The 25,765-nt window shown below is 36.8% G+C and overlaps 1 pseudogene; it reads left to right on the forward strand.

The window, feature by feature from the left end:
- The window catches only part of LOC115863753 (large ribosomal subunit protein bL9m-like), a 36,376-nt pseudogene extending 15,487 nt beyond the window's left edge, over positions 1 to 20,889 (forward strand).
- The last annotated feature ends 4,876 nt before the right edge of the window (positions 20,890 to 25,765 follow it).

Consider the following 25,765-nt stretch of genomic DNA (forward strand, 5'->3'; position numbering starts at 1 on the left):
CTCCCATTGCGGAGCACAGGCTCTGGACGCGCAGGCTCAGCGCCCATGGCTGACGGGCCCAGCCGCTCCGCGGCATGTGGGATCTTCCCAGACCAGGGCACGAACCCGTGTCCCCTGCATCGGCAGGCGGACTCTCAACCACTGCGCCACCAGGGAAGCCCTGTTTTTCTGTTTCTTATTAATTAATTAAATTTATTTATTTATTTTTGGCTGCATTGGGTCTTTGTTGCTGCGCACGGGCTTTCTCTAGTTGCGGCGAGCGGGGGCTACTCTTCGTTGCCGTGCGCGGGCTTCTCATTGCAGTGGCTTCTCTTGTTGTGGAGCACGGACTCTGAGCGTGCAGGCTTCAGTAGTTGTGGAACATGGGCTCAGGAGTTGTGGCACACGGACTTAGCTGCTCCGCAGCATGTGGGATCTTCCCAGACCAGGGATCGAATCTGTGTCCCCTGCATTGGCACATGGATTCTTAACCACTGCACCACCAGGGAAGCCCCCAAATATTCTACTTTGATGGCACATTTATTTCTCTGTTGCTATTAGTTTTTTTTTTTTTTTTGGTGGTACGCGGGCCTCTCACTGTTGTGGCCTCTCCCGTTGCGGAGCACAGGCTCCGGAAGCGCAGGCTCAGCGGCCATGGCTCACGGGCCCAGCCGCTCCGAGGCATGTGGGATCTTCCCAGACCGGGGCACAAACCCATGTCCCCTGCATCGGCAGGCGGACTCTCAACCACTGCGCCACCAGGGAAGCCCTGCTATTAGTTTTGACTACTAACAGTCAACAGTCCCTCCCATCCTTTCCCACTTCTCTAAAGAATCTTTCTTGTCGTGATAACAAAATCAGTGACTGGAAGGACACGCTCCCCTCCCTTTGCAGTGACCACAGATTATGATCGACAGAAAGGACACAAAGCTGGCCCACTTATGTAAATAGGAGGAAACACTGCAATGTGATTTATGCTCCAGAGCCCTAATCCTGTGGATCAGGCCAAGATTATGCCTCATCTGAGACTACAACTTTGTTCAACATTTCACTGCTACATTTATTCCCTTAAAGTCGATTTTTTTCCCAGATACATGGTTCATGAAAAAGTCACTTTTACTCAAATCCGTGTCTCACATTCCACTTCATGGGAACCTAACCAAAAGCAGTTGGGATCAGAAAGATCCCAGGAGACTTGTCCTCCAGCCAAGATGGAGTAACAAGAAATAGATCTACTCTCCTACCTGAAATGGCTAAAAACTTGACAAAATGTATGAAACATCCGTGTTCAAGACATTAGACATTAGGCAATGAATGACATTAATCCCTGAGAGATGAGAAACAAGACGAACTCTACAATTGTCCTTGCAATTGTATTTTGAAGGCCATGGTAGGAGAGGTATCCAGGTGAAGCCCCGTAGTCTCCCTGAGAAAAGGGGATGAAGCTGGGAATCCAGACAGACCAAGGAGGCTAAAGTCCACAGGAAGAAAGAATATCAGAGAAGAGAGAATGAGGAGCTTTCATATCTGCAGAGAGAAGCTCTTAAGTCTACAGATGAGTCCTCTTTAGCACATGCCTTTGAGGAAAATCCCCAAGGTGGGGTCAAAGATTAATGGAAACATTACCTGTGTATTACATAGGGCTGAGAATAGTTCCTATTCTTACCAGCCTCTTGAAGACATAGAAACAGAAATTACCAAAAATGAAAAACAAAGGAAAAACAAAGAAACAAATGAACAGATAATCAATAAGGGCCAGGATATCTTCAAGTGACCTAATATCCATATAATGGCATTCCCCAGTGGGGAGGAGAAAGAGGTGGGAGAGAAAAATGTTTGAAGAAGTGATGGCCAAAATTTTCCAAATTAGACTAAAACTAGAAAGCTACAGATCCAAGGAACTCAGGACACTCCAAAATGAAACACAAAGGAACCTACACCAAGGCACATCAAAATCAAACTGCTTAAAAACGGTTATAAAGAGCAAATCTTCAAATCAACCAAAGGGAAAAAAAGCTACATTTCTCTCAAAGAAAACTATAAGAATGATAGTATATTTTTTGTCAGAAATAAGGCATGCTAGAAGATAGGGAGTTGTAAGTTTAAAAGACAAAAGGGCAAAAAGTATTTATCAAACATTCAAAGGCTGAAAGAATATATCGGCAAAGACCACCATAACTTCTTCAAGAAATGTTAATAGAAGTCCTCTGGGTAGAAGATAAATCAGACCATGGATTTCTCACACTTCTGTCCCTCCTGTGAATGAGGTGCTGGCACTGTCTGCCCAGTGTCCTTAATCATCTTTTCAAAGATATTATATAGTGAACAACTTTGGAAGATAGAGTTCGTATTTTTTGAGTGAAACCCTAGAAGATAAAGATGATGTCTCCCTCTGGAGCAAATGACAGGCATGTTTGCTGCCCAATATAATAAAAACTGGATCCCTCTGGAGCAAAGGGAAGGCATGCTTACTGCCTATTGTAAATGATTCATGTACCCTAAGTTCAGGATTCCTTCTGCTATAATGCAACTCAGTTTTTGGATGGCCCTCTTCACATTAGCCTGTAGGAATTAGGGCCTGAGGAACTCATACAAACAGCTATTGCTCTTAGTAATCAACTGTCTTCTGTCTCTGACCCAAGACTCTGTCAGCAACCCTGAAACTGTGGCAGGCTAACATCTTAGCTTGAAAATAGGGCAAAATCAGACTCTTCACAGTTCTTGATGATTATACACATGCATTGGTCATTTTTTAGTTCCTTAATATATAATGAGAATGTGTATGCTTAGCAGTTGACCAAACATTCTCATTGGTTCCTTGACCTGTAGAGTAAGAGCTATTGTAGTGGAAATGACCAATTGGAGGTCCATAAACAGAGCATCTCCCACCCTGGCCACAGTGATAAACCCCTGCCTTCTAAATACATCCCATATATGATCATCTGTCAATATTTCCACTAATAATATCGTGATCCAGCCATGTTCACAAGCCTAGATTCCTATAACAGAATCCTAATGCTGGTGTCACTGATTCTACTCGTCCCCCAAATCCGGTAAGAGTAAGTTCAGAAAACAAAACTACTGTAATCATTTTAAGGAGGAAAGAATTGAATATGATGAACTGTTTGGTTACATATTATTATTGGAAGGGCAGAAGGGGCAGGTTATGCCTCTCATATACACTCACAAAATGGTACAAAACCTTCCCGTGACTGGAGCTACTATCGTTGAGGTCATGAGTGTAGCTATGCTTTTCAAGGTCTTAAATTATTACTGCCTTGTGGAAATCTCTGACACCAGCAAACTGGGGAACAGGAATTGAAGCTTGGATTCAGGGATTTGGTGTCAGATCAAGAAGTTTTCTCTCCTGCTATTTTTCTTTAAACCCAGAGGACCTCAGGATTAGAGCTCTTTTCAAAAATCCCACAACTTTGTTGGATCTACCAAATCCAGTAACCATAGGAGTTGGTGTCCACAACACTTCCTCCTTCCACATAAAGTGTTTAATTGACAGAACCTTCTTTATATCCAGAACCTTACTTAAAAAAGAGTCTGTAAAAAATAAACTTAGCTTTCCAACCCTGGCACATAGACAGCAGATATAGCACAGTTTTGAGAGAGTCCTTTCCAATTCCTACTATAATGCCCCTACAATACTCTTTCTACCCAGCCACCTGAGTGATATCATTCCACCAAATAATACCCAAAGCCTTACCATTGCTTGCAAATTAAAACCCAAAATTCTTATTGTGGTTTAAAATTTGCTTCATGATCTGGTCCCATTCTTCCCTCCTCTCCTACTTCCCCCCTTTTCTACATTACACTTCACCCATACTGACCACCTTTCTTCTCTGTCCACTCTAGACTCGTTCTCCTTATGCTTTAATCTCTTTGGAATTTTCCACTCCATTTTTTGTGTACTGAATGAATTAAACTGGGTTTTAGCTCCAATGACACCCCCTATAAGAAGCTTTTCTTTTACACTCCAATCTAAAGTACTATCCCCTTTTGCCATCCAGTCACTATTCAGAATGTCATTCTGTATTATTTTCATGATAGCAATTTTGTCATAGGAATGACAGCACTTGATTGTAGAAAACCAAAAAAACAATGAAAGAAGTTACCTTAATATAAAGACTTTTTAAAAACTTTTTGTACAAAAGAAGCTATTCAGACAGAGCAGAGAACAGATCAGTACATTCCATCTAGATAACCTTCCTAAGCCCTTAAACTCCAGCACGTTCTATGAGTGTTTACCTTCACTCACTTGGAAATGAAGGCAATTTAACTGGAGGAGAAGAAATAAGCTTCAGGCATGCTTGAAGTTCTTTCCTGCAATCCACGTCACCATCACCTTTGAGTCAATATTTTTACAGTACCACCTTGCCAGTTTCATCATTGTTTATCTTTCTAAAATGTTACTTATATTTTGTACACCTATCTCTTCTACTAGGATAAATTATGTGTGCTGCTCAGGAAGGGGCAGGTATTATATTTAATTAAACAAATCTAAATATTCCACATTTCTTTGGGAATGGAAGGATCTATCTCTCTCCTTTTTCCTACAGTCAACTGACTCACACAGGTTGGTGTGGGTTTATTGTAGCCATCCTCATAGTACTTGTACTGCTTCAGCATCATTATGGCCCTAAGGCCAATCACAAACTCGTCTCTGTTTATTGTGCTGTTCTTCTGCCCCTACTTTCAGTGCCAGTGGTAACCCTTTCAGCTAGACCTGTTTCACCAACTTCTGATACACACACGTAAGAAATTTGCAATTTCTTGTGAAAATAAAGCAATCCAGATATGCTTTGGTTCTCTTGGCCAAAAATAGAATTAGCTAATAACCAAGAACATATATATGTATATCTCTCTCTATATATAAATAGTATTTATATATACATATATACATGTGTATATATACATATACACATATATATTAATATAGTATGTTATATATATGTTCAGGATTTAGGGCTATAAACAAAGAGTTCTTTAACTTAACACAAAAAGCACTAGCCATAACAGCAAAAATTGCAAAATTTGACCTCAAGAAAACTAGGAAAAAAAGTGAGTTAAAGATTGGGAGAAAATATTTGCAAACCACATATTTGACAAAAGACTTGTATCTAGACCGTAGAAAGGACTCTTAAAACTCAACAGTAAAAGCAAACAAAAAAAAGTCAATTAGAAAATGGGCAGAAGACATGAGGAGAAATTTCACTGAAGAGGATATACGGATGCCAAAAAGTGCATGAAAAAAATACTCGCTTTCATTAGGTGTTAAGAAAATGGAAATTACAACCACAAGGATGTATCACTACACATCTATTAGAATGGCTAAAATTTTTAATATATGATAATAACGACTGCCAGCATGGATACAATGAAACTGTGTCAATCATACTTTGCTGCTTGGAATATAAAATGACATAGACATTCTGAAAAAGAGTTTGCCGGTTTCTTAAAAAAACCTTAAAATACAACTACCATACAGCCCAGAAATTATACTCTTGGGAATTTTAGCCTAGAAAAATATAAAAATTTGTGCTCACATAAAAACCTGTACATGAATGTTTATAGCAACTGTATTCACATTGTCAGAAAACAGACAACCCAGATGCTCTCCAATGGGTGAATAGCTAAACAAACTGTGGTACTTCCATACCATAGAACAGCACTCAGAAATAATCAAAAAAGGAACTATTGATACATACAACTATTGATACATCTCCAGAGAATGATTCTGGGTGAAAAAAAGCCAGGCCCCAAAGGCTACATACTATTTGAATCTGTTTGCATAACACTCTTGAAATGACAAAACTATAGAAATGGAGAACATTTCCTATAAATAAGTAAGAAAATATCAGTCACATCCAAAAAGGAGGTACAGACTTAAAGAAAATTAAAATCAGTTTGCAAATGAAAGATCTTTAAAAATCTCTAACTTCGTGTAAGGTAAAACAAAGCATAAAGCATTTTGTTGGTATATAGCAATTATGAACAATTTGTGTCAATCGGTATAATTTGGATTGATAGTAATAATAATCAAAGTATTAATATTAAGAGATAAGATTTTCCCCGTTGTATAATACATAAAAATGTTGATTACATAAAATGTTATACAAGAAAGGAAGCACATTTTTCCTGCAGTATGAGTGAAGCAGTACCTGAAAATTTATTTTCCCACTGAAGTACTTTCTAAGTAAATAGAAGATTATCAAAATGAAATTATCTTAACACCATGTTATATTAGAAAACCTAAGATATGCTAGTAAATTAGTTTCATAAAGTAGTCTGTTCATTCGGAAACTTAGATCACTGCCTAGTAAAATTAGTTACTTCAGAAGGCACGTTTACTTATGCAAGTTACTACCACATGTAATGAAGCTCAACTGTAACGGTAATATGCTAAATGGCACCCATGAATGTCTCATTATGTAGAAGCTTATTTTAGAAGAGCTTCTAATCTCTTTTAGCACTCAGGAATAGGACACAGAAAATTTCATTTTCAGTACTGACCTAAAGTTGCCCAACTTAAGATAAGTCCTCATTATCAGCACAATCAATATTTTAAAAGAAATGAACTAATTGTCAGCTTTGGGACCAAATCTTAACAAACTATTAAATATTTTTACATGCTCAGCAGTAACCTATAGACCCTCAAATAGAATTCATTCCTCACTACTGCCATTAATTACTCCAAAATTTAAAAAAATTACATAAAATACATTTGAAGAGTGCTATAAATCAAATATTGAATTAAATGACAGCATTTATATTCACTTTTCAAAAGAAAAGGCACAGGTAATGACCTATTATGAAGGACATTAGATAGTCTTTTTTTTTTTCCAAGTCAAGGATTGAATTGGAACATGGAATCATCTTCCATTATCTCCATCATATAATATTTCTTGAATACTCAACTTCAATACAGTAGAAGTAACAATTTCCCAGAGGTAATTTAAAAAATGGATTTATTTAGTATATTCAATATTCATTTGAAGGAAAGTTATTAAGTATCTCTTTATTAATCAGGATTTATTTGGTTGAAAATAATAGAACATCATCACAAATTAATCATTATGAAAAGATTATTTACCTCACCTGGACTCTAAAATTCAAATAAATAAAATCAAATTTCTTTCTCTCTCATTTGTTTACCTTTGCTCGTCTTTGGTTTTCTTCAACTCTTGGTTTAATTTTTTTCTTCTGCAAATAGGCTGCTTCGATTTTCTGGAAGACTTTCAGCAGCTCCAGTCTTAACACCCTTATGATATGAAATCCAAAAAGAAGAGAAAAATATTACCTACTAACAGTTCAGAAAATTCTGAGCAATGGGACACTTTTCCTACTTTTGGACCAAAAGCCTGTATCCCAGGTTTAGGTTCAATGAATGATAATCTGACCAGAACCACAGGTAGTGGGAGAGAAGTTCTCTAAAGGAGATGCGGTAGTGTTTTTTAGAAGAAAAGGTATGGAAAAACATGCTAAGCAGAAAAAACAAACAAACAAATAAATAACAAAGTTAACTGCTCATTATCAGCACAATCAATTCTTTTAAAAGAAATGTCAGCCTTGGGACCAAATCTTAACAGAGACAAACTATTAAATACTTTTATGTACTCAGAAGTGACCTTTTATAAACGCTCAAATAGAAATTCGTTCCTCACTACTGCCATTAATTATTCTGAAATTTTTTAAATTTACATAAAATACATTTGAAGAGTGCTATAAATCAAATATTGAATCAAATGACAGTTTATATTCACCCTTCAAAAGAAACAACAATTTTGCCACTCCGTAAAATTAGTTCAGTTTTCTATGTAGAGTTGCATTTGGTTAGATACATCATTTATATTTGTGTATTTGTTTGCATATAGCAGTGGTTTTGAAGCAAAATTGTTGTCAGCATGAGCTGAGCACTTTCAATAGGAGAGGCACTCCAGATCCGGAAATCAAGAATATCAAAAGGATACCATATATTTTAGAGTATGAACATCAAAGTGTCTTCTCTAGGAATTAAGGAAACCTTTTCCAAAATTTAAATTTCACAAGAGAGTGTTCTGCACACTAAAAACAGCATGAATGAGACTGAGAATTTCTGCTCACATAGTGCTTATCTATACTGTTGGTTGGATACAGAGACCAAGCAGGTAAACAAAATAAATAAGATGGGTTTTGACTGTGATGCATTATGAACAAAAATTTTTAAAGAAATGATCTAGAAAGGAACTTGTGAATAGTATGTTAGAATTTTAGTGAAGTAAAGAAAGGCCTCCCAGAGGTGAATTTTTAACTAAGACTTGACTGACAAAAAGAAGTCAGTCGTGGAAGGACTCGTGGAAAGAGCAGAGGGGGCAGCAAGGGAAAGCTTGAGGTTTTAAAAGCCACTGTAGTTGGTGCTCTGTGAATGAGAGGAGAGTGTTAGAAAATGCAGTCAGATAGGAGGTAAACAAAGGCTATATTATATAGACCCTTTATACTATTTAACAAACTGATTTTAATTTGGATGCAAGGGGAAACCAATGGAAGTTTTAAGTGGGGCTAGAAAAAAGGAGGTTTGGAAGGTAGTGATATGGTTCTAATTAAATTTCTAGAAGGCTAGTCTAGTGGCTGTATGAGGGTTATATTTAGTGAACAACAATGGAAGTAAGAGAAAAGTTAGTAGACTACTGTAGAAGTCTAGGAGTGAGTTAGGGTGGCAAAGAAGTGAACCAAAAGAATATACTTTGAATATAGAGCTGATAGATTGACTGTTGTACTGGATTTGAGATATGAAGAAAAATTAATAAGGAATGACTTGCAGGTATTTAACCTGGGAAACTGTGTGGACAATCGTTTCATTAACTGAGATGAGAAAGACTAAGATAGCAATAGGAGTTGGGAAAAATTTTCAAGACCTTGGTTTTGGACATATAAATTTGACCTGCATATTAAACAACTGAGCGAAAATTCTGAGTAGGAAGCTTGATAGACAAATCTGTAGGGAAACTTGGAGGGGTGTATTATCTCTGCTGTGTATCTACAACCTAACAGTGCCCGACCTGTTGTATATACTCAATGAATATTTGCTGAGTAAATAAATGAATGAAGAATCTACTGCCCTTACTCTTACTTTTTACTCTTCATGTAGTCTTCTAATTAGTTCATCATTTTTTCAGTATCTCCCAAGCTTATTCCACATGAGGAGGAATGATGACGTAAACAGGAAATCTGAACATTTCGCATACTGAAAAGAAAACTCCTTAAATAGATTCTTAAATTGAAATATTTCATATAAATTGAAATAGCACTAATTCTTACCTACAATATGAAAATCTCTAGAATGACTAAGAAAATTTAAGTTCCTAATACTACACCTGATACGTCTTTGAGAGCTATTTATCATGATAGGCTCTGCCTATGAAGAACATATGTATTCTTTTTGTGTTCATTCATTCATTGATTTTTGAAAAATATTTATTGCATCTTTACCCTGTTGCATGCACTTACTAGGCATTCAAGGGATTCCATGGGAGGATAATGCCTCTGCCTGTGCTGGGGTCTAGCCATACTATAGAAGTCACAACCAGCGCTTTACATTCAATAAAGTCGCAATCATACAAAGTTTAATGGAAACATGAGGTAGGATGTTCTAGAGACTTCCTGGTTTGTTATATTTTACAGGAAAGTAGTAACAGAGACTGAAAAAGGATAGTCCAGGCAAAAGAAACAGTGTACTATCTAATTGGCATATTATAGAAAAAAACTGTGGCAATACTTAAAGATATACTGAAGAGGTCAGCAGCAAGGATAAGAGAAGAGGGTAAGAAATTAAAGACAGAGAAAAGGATAAAGAAGCCATTTGAATAATCTGAGTGAACTCCCTGATCTAAGGCAGTGACACTTTGAATAAAGAGGGGCTTCCAAATTTCAGACTTTGACATTTGGGGACAGATAACACCATTCACCTGGATGTGCTGAGGGAAAAATGGAAGAGAGATTGGGACATCCACACGGGATGTCTAGTAGGATGGGCAGATCTGGAGAAAGGTTGAAATTTAACCCATAGAGCATAGCTATATCAATGATAGTTTAAGATATGAATGTAGCTATGAAAAGCCAGCAAGAGTAAAGAGAGACTAACAGCAGAGGCAGAACCCAAGAAAAGAAAGTATACAGATAGAAGAGGAAGAGTATATATAAGAAACTGAGTGGTCATAGACAGAGATACACATATGGAAGTAACGGGATGCAGTGTCATGAAAGCCAAGAGAGGAGAGTATTTTGAGGAGAGGCAGCTCAATAATGCCAGATGACACAACTGTAAGTTAAAAAGCATAACATTTAAATACATTTTGATATAGTGATGCAAGATGAAGGAAAAGAATCCAGCAATTCTTCTGCCATCATGAACATTGGTCAGGATTTTGCCAGGAGAGTGTGCAGACTTTTGAACAATGTAATTCAAGAGAAAGCTCTTTGGGGAAGGTTTTAACGATAGTCAAAATAATTGACACAGCTACAGAAGATTAGAGAAATTAGAGATCTTCAGTCTATAGGAAAGATGATTTAATATAGTTCTCCAAGCCATCCTTACTTATATGAAGGACGCTTACATGGAATGTCTCCTCTGGAACACACCACTGGGAGGTAAGACCAGAATAATATTTCACTGGGAAATGCTGTATTCTAATTTGGAAGAATAGAACAAGTCTGTGACTAATGAACAGAAACACATATTTGAATTTATTTGAAATGGGAAGGGGTAGGGAGAAGTTATAAAGATACACATTATGGTACTGAAGGGAATGGCAATGTCTAATTGAGGAAAATAATGCCTTACTGAAGTACTCTGGAGGTTTCATAGTCAGAAAAATAAATATGCATGATTTTGTTTGCAGACTACCTGACTATATCTTTTTATGGAGACTAAACAGGTCTTGCTTCTAGTTAAAAGAGAGTAATACTATGTTACTGTTATATTTCCTCTAAATTTCAATTGTTGATGCAGTTTTGTGCTTCTAGAATGAGATGGTAAGCACAGTAAAACCTTGCTTTTCATCTTCCATTGCTTCTGAACCTGGAAGTAAGCATTAGAATAATTATTTAATATTTATTAGGTACTTTGACTTATATACTCTGGGAACATATGAAGATTGAAACTATAGCTGAGTAACAAAAGGAAGTATAAGCCTGCTGAATTACTTTTTTAATCCAGGAAAATAACATAAATCTAAATTATCCTGATAATTCCAAGCTTTATTATGCAATTTTTTGGGGGAGCCCATTAGTATGAAAATGGCAAAAAACAGTCTGCTTGGCTGTGTATAAAAACTATCTAGACCTTAAGTGGTAGAATAGAATATTTTAGGAATATGATTGATCTTCCATGACTAATGGTTTGTGATTTATTATTTTACCTCCCTTCCATAAAAATGGAATTTAGGAGAGTGACAGATAGTTAAAAGGAATTGAGGGTCTTTTTCCTGGCCAGATTTATGATGGACTTTACTATGCTTCCAAGGAGGAAAAGGATATCTTCAAGGATGGTCATCTTAGGCATAAATTTAGCCATTATTGATTATATTGTCCTCTAGTCGAAGTAACTAATCTTTCAGCTGATGGCAAATGGAAGTCAAATGTTCTGATTATTTCACTTTGAATTTTAAAAGGCACAGAGTCAAATTTAAACTTAGCCAGCTAAAATAAAATAATGGAAAAAGGTGTTGCCAGCTAATGAAACAAAAATAGAAATGTTTTCATTACTTCAAAAATAATAAAAATATATTTTAGTAAAGAAGAAATCAACACTCCATTTCCCAGCATTATTTTGGAAATAGATCATAGAATGATAATGTAAGACCAGATGGGAAACACAACAAGGAAAAATTAAACTTTCAAAATAATTCAGTATAAGGTACATGGGAACCTCGGAAATAACTCTGTGCTTTATAAACATTTATTAATTACACAAAAATTTACCATTTTTCATTAGTGTTAGATGGAAAAAAATTAAACCTAAAACCATATATATATATATATATATATACTTTTTAAAAAAAATATTTTGGTCTTAAAGAAGTAAAACAGAAAATAGAAACCATTGAGTGGTTTTGTAGATCTTGTAAAGATAAATAAATCACAAAAAACTTTCTGAATGTTATAACACATAGTATGTAACTGAATATAAATCAACTGTAGCATATTATCAACTTTTCCACAAATAGCTTTTTATTATGACTATAAGAAAAATTACTGCTAGTATTTTCCTCACTGGGCCTTGTGCTTTGTATTTAAAAAGAATTCAAAAGAACAATTACAAAGAAAAACTTTGCCTTACTTGATGTGAAGTGTAACACTAGTTGCAATTTAGCATATCGCTTTAGAAAATAATAGAGTCAATCATTTCTTTTCGGGTCATATGATAAAAACTGCACACCACCTAAAATAGGGCTAATATATCATATACTCAATGTAACATTTGGTTAAATAGACCATTTACTCAAATCTCAGCACCCAATTTAAAAAATCAGAATCTATAATTTCTTAATCAAATACTACTAAACAAAGTTATTTGTGAATTTTTCACAGCTGTGAAATATCAAATATGATCGCAGCTCCACAGTTAAAAATAAACAGAATTTATGAAATTATTTTGATAATTGAGACCAACATACCAATATATTTTTCTTATGACTTCTTTTGCAAAAACAAAACAACATATGTAAGGAGGAATTATGAAATTGAGGCAGTTGACAATTAAAATAGGCCTTTGTGTTTTCAAATAAGATGATTAACCTTAGAGAAATCTACGCTAAAAATGAAGACTACCAGTCATAAGATTTTGACCTATTACCATATGTTCCTGTGAATACAGTTTATGCTATTTATAAAAAAGGAAATCACTGAGCTCCTCAGTATATTTATATAAAGCTTTACCCTAAATTCACTCATGAAAAAAAAAACTTACTATTAGCCTAGAACTCTTCAAGGTGCTTAGAATAAAGAAATGCATAAAAAGTAGGTCCTCAACTTGAGTAATTGAGGATCCCATGCAGGAGATAGATGTTATAATCTTAGACTTTGTATGTCTGAATCCATCATCTACCATACTCCATCTTTCTCACTCCTATCAGGCTTCAGTAACCTACTTTTATTCCTCAGATACAAATACACAAAAGGCTTTCCCACTGGAGTTTCCCTGTGCCTGGGATGCCTGACATGACCAACTATTTCTCAACCTTAAGGTCTGCGGCATTCACTAATAGTTGCCTACTCAGCATGCCCGTTTCCTATCTTTTTGCTCAATATTTTGTATAGAGGAAGAGATCATGTTTATTTCAAGCTAAGTATAACAGTAACAGTCTACAGTTTCTTAAACTCCTTTACTATTAGTGCATACATATTTCCCAGTTGTTGGCAATACAATATAAGCAAAAATTTGTTGTACACTTTTCTGGGAAACACACTGCTTCCCCCAAAATAAACAACAGATGTAACTACTCCTTACCTCTTTCTGCTTTGTACAGAGGTAGGATGAATGGAGAGGCATCGGGTGACCATGAGGCAACAAGCTTAAAGGAGAAAGCTAAGAAGCTAAGGATAACTAAGTCATGGTAGCAACAGCCTACTTCTAGAATTCTTGAATAAGAAAAAAAAACTATATTTAAACGCCATTACTGACTGGTGCAAAGCCCCAGCTAAAGTTCTATGCTCAAACATAAGACTTATTCTTTAAAATTCCTTCTGCAACCAGTTATGTTAGAGTGCCTAAACCTTTTTTGTTTATTTCCAAGCATGTATATTAACATGTGATTTTCTTATTTATTTATTTGTTCACTTGTTTATTGTCTGGCTCCAATTCTGGGTGGAATGCCATCTCCACGAGGACAGAGAGTTTGTCCTTTTGTATACCTTGCACCTTTTGTACACTTAAACCTATCAGGGAGAACACAGAGCAAGTGATAACTGCCTCAATACAGGCGACAGAGGAGAAATTTTCAAAGTGTGTATGGAGGAAAAGTATTCCAGGCAAGAAAAATGAATATGGAATAAGACAAGGAGACATGAAGACATGGCAAAAAATCCTCCCTGAGTAGAGCACAGTATCCGGTGGGAAGTAGTATAAGATGAGGCTGAAAGGAGTGTTTTCACATTGGAAGGAGTTTATACTTCACCTTCTATACCATGCGGAACCTCTGATTAAACTAATAAAGCAAATAATGTGATGGTTATGTACTTCTGAAAGATAAGTTTCAGGCCTGGTATATTAGAAGGCAAAGAGATGAGTTTGGTAACCAGTAAAAAAAAAAAAAATTATTGCAGTGAGTTATGCAAAAAAGTGAAGGAAACTTCCATCAGGTTAAATTGATTGGGATGGAAGAGGATAGACATATTAAAGAGATTTGGGTCTAGAATCTGTTTTAGTCATAAGTTATAAGAAAAAGTTAATTTTATACAGGTATTTCAGAACAAGGAAAACTTTTGGTATAACAGTAAAATTGATTTTATTCATCTTGATTAAAGGACCTACAAAAGAGTAAGGTATCACAGGTAATAATGATTACGAGGCAATAGTTAATCCTGGATTAGGAACTAAGATAAAGTGTCAGAAGAAGATACAAAAATTGAAGATACAAAAATATAGTTATTAGTTAAAAATTTATTAGTTATTAGTTAAAAAAATCTATCCACCGTCATATAACTTCATAGTTATATGAAGGTGGATAGATACCTTTCAGACAGAGAATGCAGAGGAAGATAAAAAGAAGATCTAGGAGGGAACTTAGGGAAAACCCAATACTGAATAAAACAGGATTAAAAAAACATGAGATGTAGAAGTTATAAAGACCTAAGAAAATCAGAAAAGAAAAATTCTTCAGAATACAATTAAAAGAACGTGTAAGCATCTGGTGAGAAAATATTTTAAATGCCACCAAAATATTGAGTTAGAAAACAAAATCAAAGTGCATGCTGGAATTAGTAATTAAGATGTACGTATTCTTAGAGCAACAGAAAAATTTCTGTTAAGTATAAATTTTTTTCTACTGATCTGAGTACCCATAAACAATTGACTGCTTTTTAGAAGAACAGCAGGAAAAGAGGAAGGGTCCACACATTAGTTGGACATCTATCCACTCTGGTAAATGTGAGAGTAGAGCCAAATGCAATTTAATTTAGGAGATCAGAAAATGTACTGTTTCCGGCACACACACAGCTTCCGGAGTATATTATATCAACGCCTACAACACAAACTTAAATCAACAGCAGAACTGAATAGGACTACCTAGTGCAAAATAAATAGAAGACAACTTGTCAGTCATATAGCTCCATCAGGAACAATCCCCCTATTCTTTACATTTTCAGTCATTTAAAAAATCAAAAATGACAACTAATGGTGAATGTTACTGAGCTGGGAGCAGTGGCATGCATCATTATTTTAATATGAGAGAAAACATCCCTCTATTTAATGAGGGGTATTTCTAATTTAGAGTAACATGATAACAGCTGTTTTTGTATCTCCATATTCTACGCTCTTTTGTGCACAAATGATTTGACTCTGTCATGGGCATTTCTGACTTCTCTTGACTACTACCTATTTGGGCATCAGATGCAGTTCATCTCCACAACAAAATTCTCCAACATTCTGAGAAGAGCCTTCTTATTGTGTGTATCTATTGAATAATTGTGTTCTTTCCAGTTTCTTTAACTTTTGGCTATAATTTAAACTGCATATAGAAAATTGCACCTGTCATAATCATAGAGTTGCTGACAAATAAAGCACACCTGAATAACCAGCACCCAGATCAAGAAATGGAATTACCCCTAGCACTCCAGAATCCCTCCTGGTCCCCTTTCAGGTATTACAGAACAAAAGATAACCATGAACCTGAACTCTAACACAATATATTACTTGGCCTCTTTCGTTACTCTATAAATTGATGACCAATGTACTTGGCACTTTTTCATATGTTTACTGATTGGTTATTTGGATTTCTTCTTCTATTAAGTGTCTGCTGAAACCTCTTGCCCATATTTCCAGTGGATTTATGTCTTTTTACTATTAGTTTGTAAGAGTTCTTTATTTATTTTGGATAAAAATCCTTTATTTGGATCCATGTACTGTGAAATCATCTTCCTTCTGTAGGTTGCTTTTTCACCCCATGCCTAGTGTCTTGTGAAGGCAGAAGTTATTATTATTATTATTATTTTTTTTTTTTTTTGCGGTACGTGGGCCTCTCACTGTTGTGGCCTCTCCCGTTGCGGAGCACAGGCTCCGGACGCGCAGGCTCAGCGGCCATGGCTCACGGGCCCAGCCGCTCCGCGGCATGTGGGATCTTCCCGGACCGGGGCACGAAACCGCGTCCCCTGCATCGGCAGGCGGACTCTCAACCACTGCGCCACGAGGGAAGCCCAGAAGTTATTATTTTTAATGCAGCACAAATTATTATTTTCACTTATCATTAGCTATGTCTAAGAAATCCTATCTACTCCAAAGTCACAAAGATACTGCATGATATTTTCTTCTAAATTATGCAATCTACAATTGAGTTTTGTGTGTGATGTGAGGCAGGAGTGTATCCAGTTGACTCTACTTGTTTCAGTTTTTCCTTATGCAACATAAATGGATAGATTTTTAAAGCTGTGTATTATACAACTCATTACTTTAAAGTACCAATCTTAAATCCTTGGAACTTTCTTACAATTTTAACAAGCAAAATAATGTTGCTATAAAAGAAGATCCCTGCCATACTGAAACCTACTACAGAGAGTTAATTACAATAGAACACAGAAGATCACAAATTAAATCTGCACCCTCATTGTAAAGATCTAGGAAAGGGATACTTACACAGAAAACACTGAGCTCTGAAGGAAAGGAGTGAACAGAGACACACAGGCTGGAAGGCAGAGTAGAAAGATTTATAAAAGAGATGTATTTAGTGGAGGTTTTCAAAAGAAATCAGTCACACTATGTAATATTAAACATTCTGCTCTGTTTCCCCACCTAAAAATCTTTAGTAAATTTCTAACAATGTCCACTAAATAAAGAATATTAATTTGAAAATACATCAAGTTATTAATCAATGTGGCAGCTCTGTTTCTCTTTCAAATCCTTGTACATATTAGAAGTGATGTCACTTAAGGTGGCCTTGTAATATATATCTCATCAGGTTGTTTGCCAAGGATGTGTAGTCTGATACAATGTCTGAAAACTTAAAGAAATTTGGTGAATATGAAATGACAAATATAATATGAGGAGCAGATTTGCATAAGAGAATTTTAGCAGGCTCTCTTGTTGAACACATAATTTGGACTACAACTCATTAGATGCCCCAGGATATTTTTATAGTAAATAATAAAAGATATCAAGTTGTACTGTTTCATGTGTATGAGTGAAATAATGTTGATGGTTTAAATTATTTGTAATACACAAACACATGAAAGAGAACTACATTCTCAAAAAAAAAAAAAGTCTCTGAACAACCACAGTTAACTATTAAAGGAATCAACAAATTTATCATTATTAGAGGTTTCTTTTAGATTTTAAGTATGTAGATCAATTACCACTGATGCTTAACTTGCTTTGATGGGAAAATGAGGTCAGCATTCGTTACCTATATAATTTAATAATAAACTTCATTATGCTACTCATATTTTGATCCATTTTAGACTTGATTTCAAACTCAAAGGATGGTTTGTCTACTATGGAGCTCACAGCAAAACTCAAACCAGAGAATATGCTCAAGAAACATATATTCCCAGCTTTTAGGAAATAATAGGTAATAAGCACACTATCCCTCTCTATACAGAGGAGAGGTTCTTTTTTAGTGGCCTTATGCTAACAGGTATCTTGTAAACACAAAAAGATGTGTTTGCTTGTTGATACAGAAGTCAATAGTTTACAGAGGTTTCTGCTTACTAAAGTTTTTCCTATCCAAAATAACAGTGGCTTCCTCATCATGGCCATTTCCTGACTACGGCAGTGTTGTGTTGATACACCTACTGAACATAGACAAGACAATAGTTCCCTTAGAAAGTTGGTCCTGCCGCATAGCTTTGAAAAGGGTTCCGAGAGATCTCTCTTTTCTTAACCCTGTCCAGGATTGTGTGAGAGATTTAATAATCTGTAATAAATTCCTTTCTGCTTAACATAGCTGGAGGGAATTTTTTTCTTTGTAATTTGACCAATAGTATGTGTTGTAAGAAAGAAATATAATGGAAATTGTTTAATACAGTAATTGGGAGATAATCAGTGTTCAACAAATGTTAGTGAGTATCACAGTTATTGAGAATTCCTCAAACATGTATGAGGTATGAGAACTAAATTACTGCCTGTCATATCAGTAAACAAAGGATGTCAGAGCCATCAGCCATCACATTGCAGATGCCCTGACAGTGAGCCCTGAGGGAACTCAGGAAGGAAACAAGGAATGCCCACCGTCTACCAGTCATCAGACTACAGTCACCCCTGGTGGTGCAGCCTGAGGAAACTCAGGATGAGAAAACACAGGATACTGGCCCCAGAGAGCTGAGGTACACATCAAAAGAATGATTTCAGTGAGCCCAGACTCTTGCATCTTCCCATACCTAGAAAAGTGCTAACTTCCTTAACTTGAGGTATCTGGTTTTCTTTTATTAATAGTAATCTTTTAATGTTCTGACTACCTGATTCTGTTGCAAATACTCCTCTATATCCTGGCCTCCTCCTTTCCTGTTTGTAGCAGTCTCTCAGAGTTAAGATACTGTCTCCAAGGCTTGAAGTCCTAAGAATGTCTGTCGACTAAAACACAACTCTCAACTTTTAGGCTGTGCTTTTTTTTTTTTTTTTTTTTCAGTCAACAGGTATAAACTAAGCAATTATATGAAGAACCTAGGGGCAGGACAGGAATAAAGATGCAGACCTAGAGAACGGACTTGAGGACACGGGGAGAGGGAAGGAAGGATAAGCTGGGACGAAGTGAGAGAGTGGCATGGACGTACATACACTACCAAATGTAAAACGGATAGCTACTGGGAAACAGCCACATAGCACAGGGAGATCAGCTCAGTACTTTGTGACCACCTAGAGGGGTGGGAGGGAGACGCAAGAGGGAAGAGATATGGGGATATATGTATATGTATAGCTGATTCACTTTGTTGTAAAGCAGAAACTAACACACCTTGTAAAGCAATTATACTCCAATAAAGATGTTAAAAAAAAAGAAAGGCAACTATAGATGAAACACTTCTGAGCAAAGTTAAACGGCAAGTAAATTCCTAGGAATTTTATTAGATTACCTCTGCCTATCTTTCACAATTTCTCCTTATGATATATTGCAATTTACTTTAATCTGGGGATGGGGACCTCATCCTTACCTTCCTAGCTGAAGATTCTGACGCCCTTCTGCCTCAGTTACAGTTCAGGGACTGTATCAAACTCCTCTGTGCGGTATCGCTTCCCGTGTAGAACAACATGGTGGCTGCGCATGCGCGGCCTGGGGGGGCGGAGCTCTGCTGCGGGCGGGCGCTTAGAAGCTGCTGCGACCAGGAAGTCCCGAGAGCCTGCAGGCGCAACTTGAAAGGGGCGAACCCGGCTTGGAGCTTGACCTCAGCCTCTCTCACAATCGGAGCTCGGTCATCGGGTTGCTCTGGGGGAAAGCACTGCTAGCTCAAGAGGGCCGGAAGCCCGTGCCTGCACCGGCAACACCACGTCCACAAGCTGGTAGAGGACACGAAACACCAGCCCAGAGATAACTTGCAGCTCATCCTCACGCAGCCAGTGGAGGAGGTGACCTGGTCTCAGTGAAAAGAATCTGTGGGCGGTAATTGACTACTTCCTCAAGGACTGGCTGTATATGCATCTCCTGAAAACGAGAAGCCGTTTCAAGAGGAGAACTTGCTGAGACAAGAAGGAAGACCAGAGAAGATCCAGACCAAGGCAGGTGAGGCGACAGTGAGATTTCTGAAACGATGTCACCTGGACGAGGGAATGAAGAACAGTGTCAAAATGGGAGCTAGGGATTCCCAGGTGGCGCAGTGGTTGGGAGTCCGCCTGCCGATGCGGGGGACACGGGTTCGTGCCCCGGTCTGGGAGGATCCCACATGCCGCGGAGCGGCTGGGCCCGTGAGCCATGGCCGCTGAGTCTGCGCATCCGGAGCCTGTGCTCCGCGACGGGAGAGGCCACGGCAGTGAGAGGCCCGCGTATCGCAAAAAAAAAAAAAAAAAAAAAGGGAGCTAAACCCTGAAATGGTTGCTGGCCACTTCCTCAGAAATCTTGGTGTTGTGGTCACCCCACATGCGTTAAAGTTACCAGGAAAGCCCATCGCACAGAGGGGCGAATACTGGTGTGAGGTGACGGTTGTGGACAAAAAGTTAATCAAAGAAAGAATTGGAAAATTTCATTCAAGCCAAATTTGAGGATTATAACCTGGGAAGAGCATCTCAGAAAGTTATGAGAACTAACTATTCTGCCAGTTAGAAATCAAGGCACAGTTACATAAGTTTTTTGAGACAGAGGGCTGAACATCAAATGATGTATTGACAATTTACATAATCCAGATCTAAGTGGCATCTTGGTGGGTCATGTGACCCTTTATAAGATCAAGAAGGAATGTTATCTTTTAAGGAGTTGTCTTGTTGGTGCTAGAAGAATGTTGCTGTCTTTGGTTGAGCAGGTATTCCTGACCATGGGGGAGGTTTGGTCAATTCATAATACAGATACACGATGCACAGTGGAGGGTGAAGGGAGGTCAAAGGGCAGAGAAGAAATTTTATATTTATAACTTTCTTGTCACCATAAAATATGAATTTTATTTCACACTGTAAATGGGCTTGGCACTGTGAGGGTACCTGTGTCTGTGGTGAACTTTGAGAGGCCTAAGACCAAAATATATAAGTACTGGTTAGCCAAGGGAATGGCCCCCACCAACTCGCAGACTATCTGAACCTATTCTCCCTTAAAAATAGCAAAGCAGAATTCGAGGAGCAGTGGAGCAAAGGTGGTCCAGCACCATAGTATCACTCCCAGCTCTGACCCAGTATGGAATTTTAGAGACCATTGGAAGACAGCAGAGTAGACTGTATATACATATTGAATTGTCCCTATTTGCCATCTTCATCTTCAACAGTTATCACATCTGGCCTTGTTGGGGCAGTCCTGCTCCAGAAATACCCGGCTGTAATTTTGATAAATTGAGTATTAATAGACCAAAAGAGTCTACATCCTATTTAGCCTCTTCCTCCATTAGAATTCATTGGAGTAAATGGTAGAGCTAGCTCATTCTCATCATCCAAACTGAATGTTTGTACCTCAAGAAAAAAGGAAGAGGTGCGGGGCTTCCCTAATGGCACAGTGGTTGAGAGTCCGCCTGCCGATGCAGGGGACACGGGTTCGTGCCCTGGTCCGGGAAGATCCCACATGCCGTGGAGAGGCTAGGCCCGTGAGCCATGGCCGCTGAGCCTGCGCGTCCGGAGCCTGTGCTCTGCAGCGGGAGAGGCCACAACAGTGAGAGGCCCGCGTACCGCAAAAAAAAAAAAAAAAAAATGAAGAGGTGTGTTCTTTAAAAAAAAAAAAAAGTTTATTTATGATCACTGGCTTTTAAACAGAGTATTGAACATATGATATACTTGATAATTGAATAAAGGATAAAACTTCTCTTTGGATGTACTCCAAGCTTACTTATCTAAGTATTGATTTCAAGGCAAAGGATGTTATTCTGCTCCATCTGGTATAAAGAGAGAGTAAAATCTTCAGACCAGATGAAGACAATTCAGTCTTTGTCGGTTTACATCATAGTATTTTTCAAAATTATGGAAAACTTGTGTGCAATAGAAACATAGAATATGAGGTTCTGAGCCGTCAGAACTTACTCACCATTGCGTCCAATGATCTTAGCTTAGGGCCTGGTATGGTGACTTGCTTAAAAATCACCATCCTGTCATCAACATCCTAGAAACAATAAAAACTCTACCAGTTATTGTCACTTTATAGTTTGTGTATTTAACAAGGCTTGGAGGAAGGTATAAAAAACCCAAATTTACCCATGGGGGCTCTGAGGCTGAGAGATTATCCAAGGTTACAAAGTTAGAAAGTGACAAAGCCAAACATTAAACACAGGTTTGTTTAAGAAATCTCAAGTTATGAATAACAGGAAGCCCCTTTAGTGTGAAATATTGTTTTTACTATGGCATTCTAGAGATGTTGCTACTATTTGCCTTTCCCAACTATCATTTTAATCAACAACACAATGGGGATTTACTGATCCTTATGCTTCTACAACTAAAGCTATTGTGTCTGTTCAAGTTTCTCCTCTGTTTTACGGAAAGAAGACATCCCGTAGGAGTTTCCTACTTGAAGCCAATTTTCTCTCTGTGATTTAAATTAAATAATTAAATAATTGTATTTAGAAAAAAAAAAGACACTGTAGTAAGAAGTGGAGGAATGCCAGGAAAAAAACCCACACAAATATTTAATACATTTTTATTTTAATATATAACAAAAATAGTGAACTTTTTTGATAGCTATTACATGTATGTACAATTTTCTCTATAGGATATGTGAATTATTCAAAGAATTCACAACATTTCATTAAGGGCAATTAAGTCACACTATGAAGACTTAACTTGAAAAGTTATCCAGATATCCCTTCTGTTCTCAAATCAATTTGTCTCTGCTTCTATAGAATTCCAGGAGAAATACTACATTACTTCTCTGATTAATACAGAACATCAATCTAAATTGAGTAGCTTCATTCATAAAACCTTTCGATTTATATTTATACTAAGTACACTAATTTATTAAACTAAGTATACTAAATGCTGGGCATGTTGCTAAACTCCTGGGATGAAAAAAGTGAGTTATTTATAGTTTCTGATATTGATAACACTGCTGTCAAACTAAACCCTGAAAATAGAAAAATCCTTCCCAAGTAATTTAGCTGAACTTGGACGAAGAACTCAAAATGCCTTCTATTTCAATATTCTGAAAAGTTTAGGCTTTAATTTGATGACAATATATAGATAAGATGGGAACTGGTATATTCAGCAAAAAAAAAAAAAAAAAAAAGAAACTATCCTATAGCAATTTAAAATTCCTCTATGGTTGTTATATTAAATTGTTCATTTGTCAACCTATTGGTTTAATATGTAGGCATTATTACATCAACAAAATAAAGTGAAGTGGTCTCCACCAAAACATTTATAAAGAGCCTACAGATTATTACTGACAAATTATAATAGAGATAATCTACTTATACATAACTTAGTTTCATTTGTCTTCTCTAATCTCTACTTAAACTCATCTCTATGAATAAGTCTTCTCGAATAAACTACACAGACTTCACTGCATAAGCTCTTACCTCGTACGCATATCTTAGACAATGCTTGCAATCCTGTCCTCATTGCTAAGCATTTTGTATACGATTCTCAGATATCTCTGGGTTATAAACGCCAGGGAGGCAAAAGTCATTCTGTGATTCATTTTCAAATCGCTTCTAGAAGAAATGGAGGGTCAAGTAAGATCCCGCGTGGCACACGTGGCACTGCCAAAAAAAAGAAAGAAAGAAAGAAGTGTAGACATCCATGTATAGAAGTCAAAGATGTCAGAGAAAAATCAGCAGTTTGTGTCATTGAGGAGTAAAGGATGAACAGGTGTTCTCCAAACAAAAAAGTGACTGAGGAGGTTCCACACAAAATGAATACCAAGTACAAGGTGCAAAGGGGTTGAGAGAGGGTTGTTCAAGGGGAAATACAATTCAGGGTTCCTAGACTGAAAAATATGAGGCAGACTTGGGAAGAAGGAAGGTTACATTCATTGGTCAGAGTATGAACGGAAGTTGTTTGTATTTTATCCAGTAAAACAGTGGTGTTTAAATATTCTTCAGCTGTGAAAGTATTTTAAAATATCATTTGGCATCTTAGCTATAAAACAGATACACGTGGAACACCAGTGGTTGCAATGGTGAGCCAAATATCCAAAAAGCTTGTTGTCTATCCTTCTATCACAACCCCCTCGCCCAGTGCACGTGGCTCTATCCTCTAAGTTTAAGGAAATGGTGTTGAGATAGTGGCTTTATGTTCATGGAAATAAGGCCTTCAGTAAGAGGAGGCCTTGGCTCATAATGAGTTGGAAGTGAAGCCTGAAAGCCTCTTAAAGAGCGAGCAGAAGAGCTAGAAGCCAAGGATACTCAGAGATTGAATTATGCATGGTGCTAGCTTTAGAAAATACCTGTGGCAGAAAGCACCTGTAGCACCCAGGACAAGTTCTGTAGGGTCCGAGGTGAGACTTTAATTTTCAGATATATTGAGTTTTAGGGTTTGTCCTTAGAACCGTGAGGATTTGAGGTAAAGGTACACCTTGGTGGTTGAGTTGAGGTATACTGAGACAAAGTGAGAGACTATACATGTAAATGAATCTAGATGTGGAAGGATATAGTTTTAAGTTAGGAAAGTTTGAACATGTATATATACTGAGGGAAAAAACACTGGAGAGGAAGGCAAAGAGATGATTGATGGAGCAAGATGTCCAAGGAAGCAGACAGAAAGAAACAGGATTAAAAACATTGGTGACTAGATCAGTCTTGGAATTAAAGAATTTGTTTTCTCATTTGGATCTTTGACCAGACCAATGCATAGACCTCTCTGTTACCGCCATCGTGGTCCTTTTCTCTTAAAGCAGCATGGGTTGACATGCTATGGCTTGTAATCACAACGGTCCTGATTAATACAAACGGTGACGTAAATTTTCCTTTTAAGATGAAAGGATGGGTGCCAATAACGTTGAGATTATGAGGCTCTTAGAGAAGTTATAAGGTCTTTTCTGATGCCTAAACTATTTCTCTGAACTTGGAAGCAAGATCATACACTAAAAGGTGTGAGTGGGGCAGGCCTGGATCTCAGGCTTGAGGACAGTAGTTATAATTTAACATTTGAAAAGGAAAGGAATGGAAAATAGAATGTAATAAGATTGCAGAGCAATATTTAGTCTATGTGATAAATGATTTGATGAAATTTAACGAACTATGGAAGACAATGTCAGTCAGATTTTTTGAATTTACTGAAAAACATTTCTCAGAAAAAACATCTTTTCTTAAATCTAGTTTTATGTTCACTTTTTTATCCCTTGTCTCTTGAATTGGGAATGTATGCATACTTAATCTGCATGAACTATTCGAACTTGAAAAAATAGTTACATGATCTGTTATTACTGATAGTTGTATACATCAAATATTAATCATGTAAATCATGTTAGAAACGCTTCGTATTAGAAAGGGAAAAAAAATCATTCCCTCTAATGCTTACATTAATTCCCCTCTCTCCCTCAAGGTGTGTTTTCAGTCCCTTTTTAATTAAGAATAAATAATGAATATAATTTATCTGTATCTTAAAGAGACCCTATTGGCCTTGATTGAATGCAAATCAATTACTAATAATCTGTTTTTAAACAAAGAGCATTGTTTTTCACATCATTTCTGAAGGATAATAGATATACTTTTAGATCATTTGGTGAAATGTCTATAGATTATATGTGTATGTGTGTGTGTGTATATATATATATGTGTGTGTGTATATATATATATATATATACCATGTAAAGATACATAAATATAGGTGTATCCATATTTATATATCTGTGTATGTATATGCACACACATCCACTCAACATATTTTCTGTGTAAATATGGTATGTGGATGTCTATATTCTAAACACAACTTTGTAAAAACATGTTTTTTTTTAAATTTTACTTTCTGATCTCATAAATCAGGAAAGTTCAAACATGTTAATGTGTGAAACAAAAATAAATTCTATACCTGTATTCATTG

This window comes from Globicephala melas, chromosome 5, assembly GCF_963455315.2.
Source record: "Globicephala melas chromosome 5, mGloMel1.2, whole genome shotgun sequence".
NCBI lineage: Eukaryota > Metazoa > Chordata > Mammalia > Artiodactyla > Delphinidae > Globicephala > Globicephala melas.